A 20,554-nucleotide genomic window follows, 5' to 3' on the forward strand; every position below is an offset into this window, starting at 1 on the left:
CAAGGTAAAGTAGTTGATTTTCATTAGTCAGATGCCAGAGCCCATGCTTTTAACTGTTTTTTTTTTTTTTTTTTTTTGAGATGGAGTCTCACTCTGTCAGCCAGGCTGGAGTGCAATGCCGAGATCTCGGCTCACTGCAGCCTCCGCCTCCCGGGTTCACACCACTCTCCTGCCTCAGCCTCCCAAGTAGCTGGGACTACAGGCGCCCGCCACTAAGCCTGCCACTATGCCGGGCTAATTTTTTTGTATTTTTTTAGTAGAGACGGGGTTTCACCATGTTAGCCAGGATGGTCTCGATCTCCTGACCTCCTGATCTGCCCATCTCGGCCTCCCAAAGTGCTGGGATTACAGGCGTGAGCCACCGCGCCCGGCCTTAACTGTTAAGAAATATGTTTTCTCTTCAATCTCCTCTGTTTTTCTGCCTCAGTTTTACTCATCTTTCAAGGCCAGGCTCAAACCCTAACTCCTAAATGAGTGATCTCAGCTTCTGTGTTTCTGAACTTTTGAAGTATCCAGGATCTTCCACAGCCTTACACTGTTGGGGACCTTCCACATCTTTTACATTAGCTCCACCAGGCTTGATTGTGTGTGTGTGTGTGTGTGTGTGTGTGTGTTTGGTGTGTTTAAAATCTTCCTGTGCGGATACCACAGCGCACACACAAGTAAAGGACTCAATAAGCAGCTGTGAATGGAGGGCTGTTTATGCATTTTTATTTTATAGTGGTGCCACTTTTGGTGACACAGCTCCTTCTGGATGGTTCCAGGCTAAATCAGAGCAGAGTTTAAAGTCAGTGCTAACAACTTGCTAATGGTTCTAATTGGTCTTTCAATGATGTGTGAATTACTCTGAGTAACCAGCTTTTCCAGACCTTAGATAGCTCTTACTTCCTTGTTTATATCTGTTATCTGTTTATTTTCTTCTTGGCTTTCTCTGTAGGGGTTTTTTTGGTTTGTTTTTTGTTTGTTTTTTTTTTTGTTTTGTTTTTTGAGATGGAGTCTCTGTCACGCACCAGGCTGGAGTGCAGTGGCGCGATCTTGGCTCACCGCAACCTCTGCCTCTTGGGTTCAAGCGATTCTCCTGCCTCAGCCTCCCGAGTAGCTGGGACTACAGGCATGTGTCACCACGCCCAGCTCTTTTTTCTATTTTTAGTAGAGATGTGGTTTCACCATGTTGGCCAGGAGGTCTCAATCTCTTGACCTTGTGATCCTCTTGCCTTGGCCTCCCAAAGTGCTGGGATTACAGGCATGAGCCACTGCCCCTGGCCTGTATTCTCTTTTATGTTGTTTTCAAGAGTTGGGTAAATAGAAGATGAGAACATGGAACATTTTCCCTTGAAGCAAGGAGTGTAAGAGCCCATCACCAGAGTAAGACTCAAAATGAGGCAGAGGGAAGGTAAATCCAGATACTATTAAATGGTCAGCAGAGCCTCTCAAGGTTGCTGGCTTCCTCCCCTTTTTGTTTTCTGGCCTTTGCTTCACCCAGATATTGAAGTTAGCATTCCAGTGTAGAGCTCTTTTCTCCCAGGACACTTGACAGCCCCACCACTGTGGGTATAACTGATGAATCCCCAGACGCTCAAGTCATCTGGCCCTTACTGATACCTGCTTAGAGTATTGTTCCGCTGCCAGCTTATACGTGCTAATAGTATTGTCATTTCACACACTGGCCCTGTCTCTCCAATCAACTATAAGCTCTATGAAAACAGCAGACCTTGTTGTTCCTATAGGGCTCAGGCTCAATATACCTTTGGAAGTTGATGGATCAATCAATTAAGTTACTATGTGCATTCCTCTTAGTGGAGATAGAAAGCAAATATTGACATCCAGAAATTTCAGCAACTGTGACACAGCAAGAAGGATGTGGCTAAAAAGAAAGAAACAGAGAGTGAGAAGAAACAAAAAAAAAAACCAAATTATATTTCATCTCTTTCTCAGCTTTACCTCTTTGAAAATGTCCTCTCCCTCCCCCATCCTTTTCAGAAAGTGAAACAGTATTGAAAAGATAAACACAGGCTGGGTGTGGTGGCTCAAGGCCTGTAATCCCAGCACTTTGGGAGGCTGAGGTGGACGGATTGCTTGAGCTCAGGAGTTTAAGATCAGCCTGAGCAATATAGGGAGACTTCATCTCAATAAAAAATTTAAAAATTAGCCAGGTGTGGTGGCGTGCACCTGCCTGGAGTCCTAGCTACTTGGGAGGCTGAGTTGGAGGATCGTTTGAGCCTTGGAGGTCAAGGCTACAGTGAGCCATGTTCGAGCCACTGCATTTGAGCCCGGGCAACAGAATGAGACTCCATCTCAAATAAATAAATAAATAAATAAATAAATAAATAAATAAATAGATAAACACAGGGAGTAAAGTTGCAGTTTTGTTCATCATAATGAAGCAAGAACGCTTAAAGCAGCTAGTAAGTCTTCAGCATGGATTACACTACAGTTTTCAAAAGCTATACTGTTTCTGATACTACAGTATGATTTCAGATGCAATTGTTGAGAATCAAGTTATCTTAAGAGTGAATGGAAAAATTGCTACCAGAGATATAAGCAAACTATTATTTCAAGATTGTATTATATAAAGGAGAAAGGAAGGGATTGGAAAATCCCAAAACAAGAATTTCAAATAGTTTTTGGATATTAGTGTGTATTAAGCAGTTTTCTAATCTTTACTGCCTGTTTAAACTGATTTAAGCCTCCCAACAGTGCTATGAAGATGTTATTATTATTATCTCTATTTTCTAGATATGAAATCCAAGGAACAGCAAGGTTAAGTAAGCAGAGCAAAGCCAAGGGGGCCCAGCTATAAGTGGCAGAGCTGGGATTTGCTCTTAAGCCTGGCACGAAACCACTACCCCAAACTGATGGTGGCCTCTAAACCTTCGTGACTCTGGGTATAGAAGTGAACAATTTATCTCCTGGAATCTGCTGAATGATAGATATCTGCAGTACACTTTCCACCTTCTCCTGCGTGGGTGTAGTCTTTATGACATGTGAGGGGCCAGGACAAGGAAAAGGGGATTAACATTCTCAGACCATGCCACGTACTGGCTAACAGAAGCTCCCCCTCGCTTCTCCTAGCCAGAAGACTATTAACCTCATGAGGTAGGAGATAACAGAGCAAAGAGGGCTAGAAGGTTTAGGACAAGATAGCATTTCCATGCATCAGCACTCAGTTTAATCAAATCAGTCCTTGATCCAAAATAAAGCTGTTGATGAAGAACATCATTTCACCTTATTCGGAGTGCCAGATGTTAATGGAAAGGAATGTAAACACTTAAAATGCTTGCACCAATTTGAAATGGTGGTTTTATCAGCTTCCTCCTTTCCTCCTTGTTTAGTTCTGCAACCCTAGCCCAGACCTCAGTCTCTCTATCCTGGATTCTTAACCGGTTGTCTTGACATCAGGCTCCGTGGTTGTGCATCATCCTTGCTGCTAAAGCCCTGTCTCTAAAGCATAGATCTGTTCCAGCTTAAAAGTTCCAGCTCCTGGAGGAGTTCAGAATGAAGCCTAAACTTTTCCATCATGCATGCAAAACCTTCCATAAATTGGCTCCTGCCTACTTTTTCAGACAGATCCCTGGTTCCAAACACTAACTGGACAAATAGCCCAATCACCTGGCTGCGTTGCTGGTTCCCATCCATATTCTGCTGTTTTCTACCCCTTCACCCTTGCACTTAGCCTTCCCTCTGCGTAGACTACTCAAACCCCTACACATTTCAGGAGCTGCCTCTCAGCCAATCTCACTCTTCCCCTGACACTCAGTAGCTCTCTGGCCGTGGGCAAGCCACCTTGACCTCTCTGATGGTATTCATCTGCAACAAAGAGACCATATTATGTAGACGGAGAATTTGAAATAAAGACGTGGTACTCTGCACACTTACAGAGCAGATACGGGTGTTTTGTATATGGCTATCATGTTAACCCTTGTTCCTTGTGATCTGGCTTAAATGCTATTTGTTCTGAGAAGCTTTCCAAAATTTCCCTTGTTAGAATGGAGCTCTTCCCCTCTTCATCTCTTGTTAAAGTTTTGAGGTTTTTTGAAAACCTCAGAAATTTGGTTTATTCATTATAATTCTGACTAATACAAGGCAGATATGTATTTTGTAAATTACACAATTCCGTGGTGTTTAATATATTGACATGACTGTGCAACCATCACCACCATCTAATTTTGGAACATTTCTATCACTCCAAAGAATAGAAGAGCTGGCTGGGCGCGGTGGCTCACGCTTGTAATCCCAGCACTTTGGAAGGCCGAGGCGGGCGGATCACGAGGTCAGGAGATCGAGACCACGGTGAAACCCCGTCTCTACTAAAATAAAAAAAAAAAAAAATTAGCCGGGCGTGGTGGCGGGCGCCTGTAGTCCTAGCTACTCGGAGAGGCTGAGGCAGGAGAATGGCGTGAACCCGGGAGGCGGAGCTTGCAGTGAACCGAGATTGCGCCACTGCACTCCAGCCTGGGTGACAGAGCGAGACTCTGTCTCAAAATAGAAGAGCTCCCACTTCTCCACATCCTCACAGTTTTATTGCCTGACTTTTTTTTTTTTTTTTTTTTTTTTTGAGACCGAGTTTCACTGTTACCCAGGCTGGAGTGCAGTGGCGTGATCTTGGCTTACTACAACCTCTGACTCCCAGGTTCAAGCAATTTTCAGCCTCCCAAGTAGCTGGGACTATAGGGCATGCCACCATGCCTGGCTAATTTTTGCATTTTTAGTAGAGATGGAGTTTCACCATGTTGGCCAGGCTGGTCTCGAACTCCTGACCTCAGGTGATCTGCCTGCCTCGGCCTCCCAAAGTGCTGGGATTACAGGCGTGAGCCTCTGTGCCTGGCCTGACTTTTTTATTCTAGCTATCCTAGTGGATGTGAAATGGTAGCTCTTTATAGTTTTCAAATACATTTCCCTAATAACGAATCATGTTGAGCATTTTTTTTATGTGCTGTTCTGTGGAAGTTTACAATTTTACGACGGCAGTTGCTACAGCCAGTACTCAGTTACCCTTTGCATGTCCTACAATTCTTTGCTCAAAGTTTTACAAATTGTGGGGCTCCAAATGTGTTTATTTAATGAGTTATTTGCTCTTAATATCACCCATTAGGTTTCCTGACATGAAATGACTACAAGGGAAAAGAGAGAGAATAAAGAAGGTACAAAGAAAAAAATTGAGCAAAATTCAAAGAATATGTTGCATACCATTCTGAGATTATCCGTTATACGTTTTTATTGTTTGTTTGGTTTTTTTTTTTTGAGTCGGGGTCTCACTCTGTTGCCCAGGCTGGGGTGCAGTGGTGCAATCATGGCTCACTGCAGCCTCAACCTTCTGGGCTTAAGCAATCCTTCCACTTCAGCCTCCTGAGTAGCTAGAACTACAGGCGCATGCCACCACAGCCAACTAAGTTTTTTAAAAATATTTTTGTAGAGATGGGGGTCTTGTTACGTTGCTCAGGCTGTAATTATATTTAATATGTTTCATTTCAGCTATTAAAAATGTCCTAGTATTTCTACCAACTGATGCCTACTCATTGTACTTTTCTTCCCTTAATTACTTGGGCAGATTCAATAAAGAGGTATTATTTTAAAATGAAAACTTTTTAGTTTAAAATGAGAAAAAAGGAATTAAGCCAGGAAAAGTAATTTTCAACTCATGATGGTAATTGGAGCACAAAGGCTTAACTCACCCATGTTCCCTCAAAATCTACTCTTAAAGGAATTAAAACAATAGGGGGACATTTGTGACCATCCTAGAAACTCAATTGAGGTGCTACCACATTCCAGAGCAATCTACAAAATATGTATTAGATACTCTCTTTCAATGAAGTGCAACGCATTTGAAAGAAAAGAAGGAAAACTCAATTCACCAAACGCAAAAGAAAGACCCAAAGAGCCAGAGAAGGAGGTTTGCAGCAGAATCTTCCTGTAACTGTGGCTAGAGGGGCTGGAGCTACTATAACCAGGGAGGGGGGAATAGGTACTTACTAAATCCCTTTGGAAGTATACCAAACAGCAAAGCTCAGAGTTCAGATCCCAAGGCAGTGCCAGGCTCTGTCACCGTGAGAGGACTCTTGGAGGAGAAGGCCTAGTCCAGCTGTGCAACATCTCCATGGAGCCGCTACTCAGTAGAGGTCTCCCGGTCTGCTAGGGCTGCTCGCCTCCTTAGAGACCCATGTTTGAGCTTATCTGATATGAACTGGACCCTCTTTCAGCCCTAAAGAACGCACATGGTGTTTCAATTAGGCTTTTTTTTTTTTTTTTTAATTGTAAGGAGTAGAGGCTTAATCATACTGGCTTGAGTCAGAGGGACCAGAAAGAATTACTGTAATTACTCTCTGCAGCATCACGGGAAGCAGAGTCCTTCTTGAAACTCAAAAACAGAAACTACAATGGCCAGGCCTCGTGGACACCAATGCACAGGAACCTTGGCAGCCACCACCCAGCACTTCTGTTACTCCATGCTGTGATTCCATACAGCTCCCACCAGTCTGTCCCACTAGAAAGAACTGTAATGCTGGTGAGTAAGGATTATATTATTATTGAGGAGACATCAAAAATACCCTAATTTGGCTGGGTGAGGTGGCTCACACCTATAATCCCAGCACTTTGGGAGGTTGAGGCGAGTGAATCATCTAAGGTTAGGAGTTTGAGACCAGCCTGCCCAACGTGGTGAAACCCCGTCTCTACTAAAAATACAAAAATTAGCCAGGCCTCATGGTGCATGCCTGTAATCCCAGTTACTTGGGAGGCTGAGGCAGGAGAATCACTTAAACCCCAGAGGCATAGGTTGAGTGAACCGAGATTGTGCCATTGCACTCCAGTCTGGACAACACGAATGAAACTCTGTCTCAAAAAAAAAAAGAAAAAGCCAAAATCCTAATTTATAAAAATGTACACCATTCACAAGTTTAAATATTTTCAAATAGTCAGACTTTACTTTGCAACACACCACATAACATAACAGTTCACCGTGGCTGAAACCCACTATACTTAGCAAAAGAGCAATGTCCATATATTTCCCAAAGTAGACAAATATCTAGGCCAGGTTCTCTGATGACAATGCAATAAAACTGTAAATGAATAACAAAAGGATTTTTAAAACCCACAGCAATTTTTAAAACATTATCCTTGTGCAAGATGAAAATTCAAATAAATAGGAAAAGATAGATTATGCCATACTGTTGGGAACAACAGGCAATATTTTGTAAAATAAGAAAATTAGCTTCCTACCTTCATTAATATATAAAAATAAATTCCAGATGGAGGACATATTGAATATGAAAAGTAAATCCACTTTTGTTTTCCTTTCAGTAGAAGAAAAAGCATAAGGAAATTTGTATATAATCTTGAAATAGGCAAGGCTTACCTAAGCAGAAACCATAAATGAAAAGATTGCTAGTTTTGCATACATGAAACAGTTATACGTCAGAAAAACACCATAAACAAAAATGGAAAATAAATGACCCACTGGACTGACATTTGTAATATATTTGATAAATAAATGATTAGTTCACTTAATATGTAAAGAGTCCTAGGCCGGGTGTAGTGGCTCACGCCTGTAATCCCAGCATTTTGGGAGGCTGAGGTGGGAGGATATCTTGAGGCCAGGAGTTCGAGAGCAGCCTGGGCAACATGGTGAAACCCTGTCTCTACTAAAACTAGAAAAATTAGCTGGGCATGGTGGTGCACAACTGTAGTCCCAGCTACTTGGGTAGCTGAGGCACGAGAATCACTTGAGCCCTAGAGGCAGAGGTTGCGATGAGCCGAGATCACGTCACTGTACTCCAGCCTGGGTGACAGAGCGAGACTCTGTCTCAGAACAAACAAAAAGAGTCCTATAAGTCCAGAAAAAAACAGCAAATCAATAGAAAACTGGTCAATCAAGGATATGAAGAAATAATTTACAAAATAGGAAATATAAATTATTAATAAAATGAATGAAAAGGTTCAATGTTGCTAGTAATAAAAGGAAATACATTGAAAATATGATGCCATTTTCTGTCTATCAATTGACAAAGATTTTTTTAAAGTAGTTCTCTAGAGTTGAGGAAGGTTTAGAAAAAGAGGCACTCTTACCCCACTGATAAAGTAATTTATCACTATGTTCAAAATTAGAAGTTGCATATCCTTTGTCCTAGCAATTGTTAGCCTTCTAAGAATTTACCATGAGAAAATAATCAGAGATGTATAATAATATATATTAAGAAGGTTTTTTTTTTTTTTTTTTTTGACAGTGTCTTGCTCTGTTGCCCAGGCTGGAGTGCAGTGGTGAGATGACAGCTTACTGCAGCCTAGAATCCAAGAGACTCTTCTGCCACAGCATTTTTTTTTTTTCTTTTGAGATGGAGTTTCGCTCTTGTCACCCATGCTGGAGTGCAATGGTGCAATCTCAGCTCACTGCAACTTCCGCCTCCTGAGTTCAAGCAATTCTCCCACCTCAGCCTCCTGAGTAGCTATGATTACAGGCGCCCACCACCCCGCCTGGCTAATTTTTGTATTTTTAGTAGAGATGGGGTTTCACCATGTTGGCCAGACTGGTCTTGAACTCCTGACCTCAGTTGATCCACCCACCTTGGCCTCCCAAAGTGCTGGGATTATAGGTGTGAGCCACCACGCCTGGCCTGCCTCAGCTTCTTGAGTAGCTGGGACAGGTGTGTGCCACTATGCCCAGTTAATTTTTGTATTTTTAGTAGAGATGAGGTCTCGCTATGTTGGTCAGGCTGGCCTCAAACTCCTGGCCTCAAGTGATCTGCCTGCTGCGGCCTCCCAAAGTGCTGGGATTATAGGCATGAGCCACTATGCTCAGCCTGTTAAGGAATTTTTAATGATATGGGGAAATGTTTATGATATATTATACTACAAAAGAATATGTAAAATTGTATATATACTATGATCGAATTAAAATAGATACAAGTGTGCTTTGGAAAAATAAATGTTAATGATAAGTTTTATGTGGTAGGATTTGGGGTGATTGCTCTTTAAAATACATTTTCTCTAAATTTCAAAGTTTCTATAAAGAGTACATTTTACTTTATTATAGACAGAAAAAAAAACAGTTATTGAAAAAGGAGTTGACGCCTTTAAGAGTCTTTCCCTGAAAATAGTTAAAGAAGTATAGCTGTTGGAATTGGAAGTGACTTTTAAGATTTTTAGTTCAAACCCCTATTCTGCTCACTGTAAACTCATTTAGCACTTCAACTTATACTATAATTAATATATTTTGGGGTTACTCTCTTTTCTTTAGGTACATATATATTTCTTTATAGTTTTCAGAGGGGAGTCATGCAAATAAATGAAGGATGAACCATAAGACCTAGGTGGGCAGGTAAAGATACTGGTATTCTAAGGATGAGAGAAAGTGGTGGCTACTTTCAGTCTTTGCTCTTTTGCAGGGAATATTCTCACGCGTTTTCTAGATTGACCACTGGATACCCTAGATGGCTCCTGCAGCTGCTGAGAATGCATTTGCTGACCTCCAACTAGGGAGAACACACAGGACCCAGAGCTCCAGGCTACTGTGCCCTGAAACCCATTGCTGTGCATCTGCAGAGGCCACACTTCCCATAGGCTACTCCCAGCCAATGACTGAGTGCAGTAGGGGATACTAAGGCACTCCATTCCTGGGAGACACAGGATTCCTCCGACTTTGTCCCCGGGTCTCTCCCATGCTTTGCTGAACCTGCCTTAGGCTGCGCAGCAGCCTGGGATGCTTCCATTCAACTTCCCCTCTCTCCTTCTGAAGGCTTAGACTTACTCTCCCTGCCTTCTCTGGGTCTCTCCCTATTTTCTTTCCCACGAGCATTTCCCCTAATAAAAAACCATGTGCATTTAAGCCCAACTTGGCATTTGCTTCTTAGAGGACCCAAGCAAACACAACTTCCCAGCAGTCTTGAAATCCTAAACCTTGCTGCCTCCTCCTCTCCATTCTCCATCTCACCATCATCTTCACCAGGAAGTGTCAGTTAAAGCAGAAGGAAAAGGTTGAGAATCAGATTAAAGGACAGACATCCTGTTGCAGTTCCAGGTTCTATGCGGTACTAGACACAGATCTAGTCGCATTTCACCTATTTTGATTCATATTCCATTTCCATTAGGGTGCATGTATCACCCCACCTACTGGGAGTTTGGGTACATTTTTGCCAAACATACATTCACCAACAAGACCAACGCTATTCAACAGAAATATAATGCAAACCACACGTTATTTTAAATGTTCTAGTATCTACATTGAAAACTAAAAAAAAAATCATAAAATTATTTTTAATAACAGATTGCATTTAACCCAATATATCAAAATATTATTATTTCAAAATATCTTTAAAATCCAGTGACACTAAAATGTCATTAAATATCATTAAAATCTAGCATGTATTTTACATGTACAGCACAGCTTGATTCAGACTAACTACATTTCCAGTGCTCGGAAGCCCCACGTGGTTAGGGAATATCGTATTGGGTGGCACAGAACTAGGCTGTAAGTGCCTTGAGCATAGGGGTGAGTTTTCTTCTAACTTTTGAATTTTCCCAATTTCTTGAAATTTTCCTACTCAGAGAGCAACCAGGACCGTAATGGACATTTAGTAGGTGCTTCGTAATTACTTGTTAGCTGGTTATTTGTACATGACATGGTGCAGAAAGTGAATAAGTGTCCCTTACTCACATGCCTATAAAGGCTCAGAAGTAACGTGGGCGATAGGGCAGGCTGTAGGGACTGGGGCACATCAGGGCACGCCCCACTCCACCATCTGCAGGGGGCAGCCACCTCCCAGTTTCAGGTGGTCATTGACATCTGTGGGGGTGAATCTCATATGCTTTATCAAGAGAGGCCAGAAATAGATTTTTACATGCAATTTTTGAGTTGTTGATATCAGCAATTAATTCAAATGTAAAAAGTCAGTGCTAGCTTGTGGGACACACATGCTTGTGACTAGTACTGTCCACTGTATGTAACTCCTTTGAGGACAGACAAAATACAGTGACAAGCTAATTCATATTAGTAAGAGAAGTAAACAAAAAAAATCATAAAACTGCCGTATTGCCTTTTTGTGAGGAAGGGGGCAGTTTTAATATGTTTTTGAAAGCTTGAGTTAACCTATTTCAGAAATATAAATATCTGGTTTCTTAACCTCTCTCTCTCTCTCTTTCTCTCTATATACATATAGCTAGACCTTTATGTTTCCCTATAGAAGCCTAGCTAGATGAGGCACAACAGCTTTAAATGCTTGGCATCACCACTGCTAACAACCCATGGGACAGAAAGTGCTTACTGTATTTAAATGTGGCAATGTCAAAATCCTTTCCATTCTCAGCTACAAAAGAGCTGTGACCTCTTGTTGGCAGAGAGAGACTTAGGAAGTAATCTTGTGAAGCACTGCTGTGGCAGGACAGCTGTAACCCACGCTCCTCTGGGTTTGCCTGGGGTTCAGAGTGGCCAAGAAGCTCTTATTCGGCACCATGAACATTCTGGATGCAATCCTGAGCATCCTCCATGCTGATACCACATTGCTGTGGGTATCTGGGCTGATTCTGTAGATCTGGGCTCGAAGTGAGTGGAGCTGCCACTTCCACCGACTGTAACGCATCTGAAGACAGGCATAACAAAAACTACAGTGCCAAATATTTCCTTCACCACTGGGGCTGGCTTGCTGTCACTCCCTCCCAGGTCTTTAAACTGAGGATTTTCTGATTCCAGGGCCATGATTCTTTCATCATGCTCTCTAGGCAGAGGGTGCTGGCCTGCAAATATCACCTTCACTGCTGAGCCACTCTGTCTCCCCAGAGCCATTGGATATGGAGGTGAAATAGCACCTCCTACAACAGCATCTATGTCCTGAGGCTCTCTGCATGCCAGGCACAGCACTGTTTGACTTGCATCATTTCCATTTGATTCTCACAGCATCTCTGTGAGGAAGGTGCTATTATACCCAATTAACAGATGAAGATATGGAAGCTCATGGAATTTAGGTCACTTATACAAAGTCCTCCCAAAGCTAGCAAATAGCATTCAGATTTGAACCTGGGATTTTTTTTTTTTTTACAATTATTTATTATCCCATTCACCTCCTAAAAGGATTGGAGGCTAGCATTGTCAGCAGTGATAAATCCCAGAAGTTACTTTTATGAAACTGATTCTAGTGGAAAGTGAGGTGAGGAGGGGGGATTCAGGGCAGGCTCAAGTGAATGTTTTTTACTACAGGAATCTATACTTCTAGACAGGTCTGTGTCAATGAATACTTTTATTTAGGTTGTCAACTATAAATTAAGGTAATATTTTCCTGGGTTGCCCAAACTTGGAATCATCAGTCACTCCTCCCATTCCCACACTTGTCCAATCAGCACTTACTCTCCCCAAATTTGGCCCTCTTCTCTGCTCCTGTCGCTGCTCCCACAGTGCAGGTCCACATCATCTCTTGCTGAGTATCGAAGTAGTTTCCAAACACATCCTCCCTCTGTTCCTTTTTCCTCTACACTGTCACCAGAATCTTGTTGATTTTTACCTCCTAAATAGGCTTCCTTTCCATTCATTCTCTATTTCAGCTCAGACTTTACCATTTCTTGCCTGGTGATCTAACCTGTCTCTCTACCTCTTGGCCTTGCCCCATTCAAACCCAACTTCCACGCACCAATTAAAAATATCAATTATTGGCTTAAATTATTTACTGACCTTTTGTACATCAAAGGACACTGTCAACAACGTGAAAAGGCAACCCACATAATGGGAGAAAATATTTGCAAATCATGCATCTTATAAGCAGTTAAGATCCAGAATATATAAAGAAATCCTATGACTTAACAACAAAAAAGGAAACAACCCAATGTTAAAATGGACAAAGGACTTAAATAGACATTTCTTCTAAGAAGATATACAAATGCCCAATAAACACACGAAAAAAATGCTCAACACCAACTACTCATTAGAGAAATGCAAATTCAAGCCACAATGAGATCCACTACACACCATTAGGATGGCTACTAATTTTTTTTTTTTTTTTTTTTGAGACGAAGTCTCACTCTGTTGCCCAGGCTGGAGTGGGAGTGTAGTGGCACAATCTCCACTCACTACAACTTCCTCCTCCCGGATTCAAGCAATTCTCCTGTCTCAGCCTCCCAAGTAGCTGGGACTACAGGTATATGCCACCACGTCCAGCTAATTTTTGTATTTTTAGTAGAGAAGGGGTTTCACCATATTGGTCAGGCTTGTCTCTAACTCCTGACCTCAGGTGATCCACCCACCTCAGCCTCCCAGAGTGCTGGGATTACAGGTGTGAGCAACCATGCCTGGCTCAGGATGGCTACTATTAACCACCCCCAATCCCAGAAAATAACAAGTGTTGGCAAGGATATCGAGAAATTGGAACTCTTGTGCAATGCTTGTAGGAATGTAAAATGTCGCAGCTGCTGTGTAGAACAGATTGACTGTTCTTCAAAAAGTTAAATTAGAATTATCATATAATCTATCAGTCTACTTCTAGGTATATATCACAAAAAGTTGAAAGGTCTTATTGGCCAATCTAAGCAGCCTGGATTTTATCCTGCTGACAGTCAATAATATTTTTTTTATTGTGGTAAAATATACATAACATACAATTTACCATTTTAACTATTTTAAAGTATGCAGTTCATTGGCATTAAGTACATTCACAATGTTGTACAACCATCACCACTATCCATTTTCATAACTTTTTCATCATTCCAAACAGAAACTCATTATTAAACATGACATCCCCACTCTTCTCTCTCGTCAGCCTCTGGTAACCACTATTTTACTTTCTGTCTCTATAAATTTGCCTACTCTAGGAACTTCTAGCTGGAATAATATAATATTTGTCCTTTGGTATCTGGCTTAGATCACTTATTGAATGTTTTTGAGGTTTGTTCATTTGTAGCATGTGTAACAATTTCATTCTTTTTAAGGCTGAATAATATTCCATTATATATACACCAAATTTTGTTAATGCAGTAATCTGTTGGTATACATCTGGGTTGCTTCCACTCTTTGGCTAATGTGAATAGTGCTGCTATGAACATTATTTGATTTCATTTTTGTGGGCTTGTTATCTTTTAGCTTTAAGGATATATCATAAGCACCATAATCAGTTGTCATTACTTCTATTAATAGCTTTCAGAAGAAGAAAAATACGAGAAAAAAAAGAAGTAAACTTTTAATAATTTCCAGAAAATGTACGTCTTTAGATAGAAATATTTCACTCAAACCGTGGAGCATACCACTACCTAATGCTATTTCTTCACATTTGTGTTGCCTTGTATTACCCAAACTCTACCTTCCCAACATAACTCGTTATATCATTACTCACTTGTGTTTTCAGTTGTTCCTACCATCATCAAATGTTAACCTTCAGTCAAAGTCATTCTTAAACACAAACTTCCAGGAACGTCTAATACAGAAAGAGGGAATAATAAGTACAAATTTTGAATACTTGTTATTCCAGGCTCTGCCCCTCAGTGTACTACTTATGCTCCCTGCATTCGTTTGCTATGATGGCTATAACAAAGCACCAGGTACAGAGTGGCTTAAACTACAGAAATTTGTGGTCTTAGAGTTCTGGAGACTAGAAGGCCAAGATCAAATTGTTGTTCTGGTTGGTATAGGTCCTTCTGAGGGCTGGAAAGAAGAATGTGTACCGTGCCTCTCCCTTAGCTTCTGGTGGTTGGCTGATCATCTCTGGTGTTCCTTGGCTTGTAGAAATATCACTCTGACGTCTGCCTTAATCTTCACATGGTATTCTCCTTGTATGCTTGTCTGACTCCAAATTTTCCCCTCTTACAAGGTCACCAGTTGTACTAGAGTAGGGTGAACATGCTTTTCCAGTTTGGCCTCATCTTAATGAGCTACATTGGCAATGGCCATATTTCCAAATAAGGTCACATTCTGAGGTACTGGGAGTTAGGAGTTAGGATTCCAACATATGACTTTTGCAGGGGCCACTATTCCATCTGTATCATCACCTCATTTCACTTTTCCACCAATTCATTGAGAAATTTGTTGTTATCCCCATTTCACAGAGGATGAAACTGAGGCTCAGTGAGGCTAAGTAATTAACTCAAACTAGAACAATCAGTGAGTGACAAAGCTGTAATTCAAAACATGGTCTATCTGATTCCAAACCCCAGACTCTTCTCATTATATGAGCAGAACACTTTTATTTACAGTCTCTGTCTTATTTCTTCTAGGCTTAGTAAATATCTGCCAACTGATAGAGTCTGGGCCCTTTCACTGTTACAGAATGATTTAGTTCCATTTCAAAATATTTACAGAGTGTCTGCTACTGTAAGTATTTCAGGCACTGGGGTTCAAAGATGACTTGAAACATGGACCAGGCTTCAAGGTACTTAAAATTTAATGGAAGAAACAGACATAAAAGCAAGTCACTGTTTCATAAGGAAACATTAAGTAAGTGTTAGGTAGAGATTCAAGCCACTCTGCTGTGGAGGGATTAATACAAATCATTGGGATTCAGCCAATAATTTTTATATTCTCGCATGGATGACCAGGGACCGCAGGGAGCACATTAAATACACGTTTCCCTTGCTGTCACGTGCTCTCCTCCTTCATGGGACGATTGCAGAAGTGCTGTCCACTGAGAATTAATTTCCGAAGCAGAATCAGCTTCAGAGAAGCCCGGTCTCAGCGTGACGCTTCTTTTTCTCCGTTGAGGTCATTCAATCTCTCTCAATGAGTAGGATCTGATTCTTGCAACATTTAATCTTAGCGTGAATCAGCCTCCCTTCTCTGAGACAGATGATGAAGTTTCCACAAGAAAGCAGGAGGACATTTCCTTCTGTGGCCACGCTCACCCTGACTGTCACAAATCTGCCCTTCTCTGGGTGGGGAGATAGTGGGGGTAAGGCACACAGGAAAGCGAACAGAGCCAATTCTTTTCTTTACCCTAGCTACCAAAGTCAGTCTGCTGGATAAAATATTTCCAAAGACGGTACTTCTTCAAAGCAATGTTATATACAGTCTTACGCCTTTGAAGTTTTCCAATAAACTAGCTACTATAGAGCTGACATAACTACACGACCCTCTCAAAATGCACACACCAATGCACCAGAGTCTTGTAACCAACAGTGATGGAATTCCTTGGGCTTCAAAGAAAAATCTTCTTGCATGCATGAAACTATCTGTTTAAAAAATATTCACAGGGGACAGCTGCGGTGGCTCACACCTGTAATCCCAGCACTTTGGGAGGCCCAGGCGGGCGGATCACAAGGTCAGGAGATTGAGACCATCCTGGTTAACATAGTGAAACCCCATCTCTACTAAAAATACAAAATAATTAGCCGGGATTGGTGGCGGGCACCTATAGTCCCAGCTACTTGGGAGGCTGAGGCAGGAGAATGGCGTGAACCCGGGAGGCGGAGCTTGCAGTGAGCCTAGATCGCGCCACTGCACTCCAGCCCGGGCAACAGAGCAAGACTCCGTCTGAAAAAAAAAAAAAAAAAAAAAAAAATTCACAGGATCAGATCATTTAGATTCCAAAACTTCCAGAGAGAGCAAGCATGATAATCAGAGGAAGAGCAAGGAAGGAGGGCACTTCATTCTTAAAAAGGGGGCTATGATACTTTTTACTCTGGTTTAACTAGATGTGGCAGAAAAAGGCTAGTTAGTATTTCAGTTTCTATCTCAAAAATAGAACCACATGTATCTTCAAGTTCTCCAAATCCTCCTTGACATTTTAATTGTAACTGGAGTTCACTCATGCATTCATACAACAAACATTTGGTAAATGCCTATTATATGTGAAGCACTGGGTATATTACAGAGAAGCTTTTGGGGAGCTCAGATTGCTGGCGATGGAGATGACAATGTCAATGTGAACAACAACAAACAGATAATTAAAATGCCAGCACCTGAATGATAAAGCTTCTCTTCATTGTTTCGGTGTCTGATGTGGCTAGGACTACCATTCTGTTTTAGGCTGATGCAATAATGTCAGAACTAAAAGCTCCGTCAGGTCTTCATGAATGAGTGGTAGCTATAAAGTACTCAGTGAGACTAAGCCTTGTGGTGGAGATAAGCTGCTATGTCAGTATGGGAGAAAACTAGGAAAGGAATGAGCAAAAAAAAAAAAAAGAAAAAAAATCTTTCTCCCAACAGAAAAATCCCAGTACTAATATGTATTTTCTTGGAGTAATCAGATACTTACTATAATATGAGATACAAGTTCTTCTAGATTTGGTTATGGGGCTAACAGACGTATTAGTTAAGGTGCTTTTGTTGTTATCTTTCACTCTGTTGCCCAGGCAGGAGTGCAGGGGTGCGATCACAGCTCAGTGTAGCCTTCACCTCCTAGACTCCAGTAATCCTCCCACCTCGGCCTCCCAAGTGGATAGGACTATGGGCGCATACCACCATGCCTTGCTAATTTTTATATTTTTTGTAGAGAGGGGGTTTCACCATGTTGCCCAGGCTGGTCTCGAACTCCTGAGCTCAAGTGATCCACCCACCTCAGCCTCCCCAATTGCTGGGACTACAGGTGTGAGCCACCTTGCCTGGCTAGTTAGGACACTTCTGACTTGTAAGAACAGAAAATCCACCAGAAGCGGCTTAGACAATAAGGGCATTTATTACCTCACATAACAATAAAGTCTTGCAGTCAGGTGATTTTGGGGTTTTAAATTCAGCTCAGAGTTCACTGGGGATCCAGATTCTTCCCATCTGTGATGGCTAATTTTTTGTGTCAACTTGACTGGGTAAGGAATACCCAGGTAGGTGACTAAACATTATTTTTGGGTGTGTCTGCCAGAGTGTTTCTGGAAGAGATTAGCATTTGAATCAGTGCACTAAGTAAAGAAGATCTGTCCTCACCATTGTGGGCAAGTATCATCCAATCCACTGAATGCCCACTGAATAAAAGAGTGAATTCTCTCCCTGTCTGTTTCTTTTTGAGATGGAGTTTCACTCTGTCACCCAGGCTGGAGTGCAGTGGCACAATCTTGGCTTACTACAGCCTCCACCTCCCGAGTTCAAGTGATTCTCCTGCCCCAGCCTCCCAAGTAGCTGGAATTATAGGCACGTGCCACCACCTCTGGCTAATTTTTAATTTTTTAATTTTTTTTTATTTTTGGTACAGACGGGATTTCTTTCTTTCTTTTTTTTTTTTTTTTTGAGACGGAGTCTCGCTCTGTCACCCAGGCTGGAGTGCAGTGGCGCAATCTCGGCTCACTGCAAGCTCTGCCTACCGGGTTCACGCCATTTTCCTGCCTCAGCCTCTCTGAGTAGCTGGGACTACAGGCGCCCGCCACCACGTCTGGCTAGTTTTTTGTGTTTTTAGTAGAGACGGGGTTTCACTATGGTCTCGATCTCCTGACCTCGTGATCCGCCCGCCTCGGCCTCCCAAAGTGCTGGGATTACAAGCGTGAGCCACCACACCTGGCCCAGACAGGATTTCACCATGTTGGCCAGGCTGGTCTTGAACTCTTGACATCAAGTGATCCTCCTACCTTGGCCTCCCAAAATGCTGGGACTACAGGCATGAGCCACCGTGCCCAGCCTCTCCCTGTCTCCTTGATCTGAGACATCCATTTTCTCCCACCCTTGGACATCAGAGCTCTTGGTTCTGGGGCCTTCTGACTCTGGGACATATACTAGCTCCACCTCCCACTGTCCCTCCCTTGACCCCACTCCAGGGTTTCAGGCTTTTGGCCTTGAAGTGGGAGTTACACCACCAGGAGTCAATTTCCTGGTTCTCCAGCTTGCTGTTGGCAGATCTTGGAACTTTTAGGCCTCCATAATTGTGTGAGCCAAGTTTCATTATATGTCTCCTCTTACATCTCTCTATATTTCTCTATATATATGTTTCTCTGGAGAATGTAATAAACCATTTTCTATTACACCATCCTCATTGTGTTAGCTTTTGGCTCCAGGCATATTCACTCATGGTTTCAAGGTGGTTACAGCAGCCCTGAGGATCATATCCACACAAAAGTATCCAATGGCCTAAGAAGAAACATCTTTCTTTATATTTCTTTTGAACAGCAAAGAGAACTGTCCAGAAGCTCCTCCTGCAGAGTCCTCTATGCAAACACTAATGAAGCCACTACCTTGCTGAGAAGACTTGCCCTCGATCCCTCTTGCTCACACGATCAATCATGCCTTACTCACGGAGGCCCAGGGCTGCATGGTGCCAAGCTCGGGCACTCACCTGCCTGCCTGTCCCAGGCCTGTGGGCTGCGTGTCACCTGTGCTAAGGCCCTGGGCTCAGAGAGCTTCCATCCTAGCTGGGAGTAACACTGCACAGGAGCTAAATAGCCCACCCCAGCCTCTGCCAGGGATACAGGAGGAAGCAGTAACGGTGAGGCGTGCAGCCACAGGGGCTGGTGAAGTCAGAGCACCCCCATATCCAGGTGAGGACAAAGTCATCCTCGGGACATGTAGCTCTAGAATAAGGCTATTTTCACCAGAAGTTTTCAAGCCATTTTGCCTCAGAGCTTGTTTTGCAGCAGCAAACCCCAGGCCAGAGCCCAGACCTCAGCTGTACTGTGTTCTGTGTGCAGGGAAGCCCATGAACTTTGACAGCTATGGGGACATACGTGTCCCTGCTGTGATCCCGAAGACCTTCCTGTGAGAGCTGCCCCAACTGCTGCCCATCTTTGAGGCCTGCAGACTTCCCCTTGCAGAAGTCCCCCTGCAGACTTCCTGTCAAAACAAGAAGTATTATTGGCCAGAATTGTGGGTCACATGCTTATTCCTAAACCAATGACTAGAAAGGAAATGGAATTACCATGATTTGTCCAACCACTGAGATTCAACCCCTGGGGCTGGAGAGAAGGCCAGCCTCCCCTGAAGAATTTGGCTGTCTGATTCCCGAACAAATGGGAATACCTATAACAAGAAAACGAGGCAGTAGTTGGTGGTAGAGGGAATGGATGTAAGGTGGGCAACTAGAGGGTCTGCCACAGCAGAGGTACAAGGCAGAAGCACTTCCATGCAAAGAGCAACTCCAGCTACGGGATCCTTCTCTGATGACCACTGGGCTTGACCTTGCTTCGCAGATAAGCTTCTCTTACAGGAATGAGTTTTGCTGATCTTTAAGATAGCTTCTGAGGACACTCTGTGCTGTATATTCTGCTGGTTCATATTACACCACCTTGACCTGAAGCCAAATTATGCATAAGAGTTCTAAAATGGTTTATGGCTAGGCAGGCGAGCTGATGTCATTTGTCAAATGTGGCACTCTAGAATTATCCTACCAGTATAAAACCATACAAAGGCTTTTCCACAGAATATTTATAGGAAAAATGTGCTTTTGCAACAAGAATGAATCATCCTACAACTTACTCCATTTGGAATAATGAAATAAGGAACCAGCCTGTTGGGCAATGGTGAGGGGAGTAAGAAAATGGTAACCAGTGAAGATGTCTTTCTTCATCTGAGGAAGGTTTAACCTCAGTGAACAAATTTGGGTGCTGCTTCTTGAGTTGGTTCTTCCTTGTAAAATGGAAATTATAAGCTTCTTTGAAATGGAGAAGTTTGATTTCCCATATGCAAACTACTCAGAAGTGGGTGGGATCATATAAATATGCTTCAAGAAAATATTTCCAGGAT

The 20,554-nt window shown here is 42.4% G+C and overlaps 1 long non-coding RNA gene across 3 annotated transcripts in view; it reads right to left on the minus strand.

Annotated features, from left to right (window-relative positions):
* Positions 1 to 1,265: 1,265 nt before the first annotated feature.
* LOC129458599 (uncharacterized) overlaps positions 1,266 to 20,554 on the minus strand; it is a 182,269-nt gene continuing 162,980 nt past the window's right edge. For all 3 annotated transcript variants that reach the window (XR_008649681.2, XR_008649679.2, XR_008649678.2), the window contains one exon: positions 1,266 to 1,864. This is a non-coding gene — a long non-coding RNA (uncharacterized lncRNA). The remainder of the gene's footprint in view (positions 1,865 to 20,554) is intronic.

This window comes from Symphalangus syndactylus, chromosome 19, assembly GCF_028878055.3.
Source record: "Symphalangus syndactylus isolate Jambi chromosome 19, NHGRI_mSymSyn1-v2.1_pri, whole genome shotgun sequence".
Lineage (NCBI taxonomy): Eukaryota > Metazoa > Chordata > Mammalia > Primates > Hylobatidae > Symphalangus > Symphalangus syndactylus.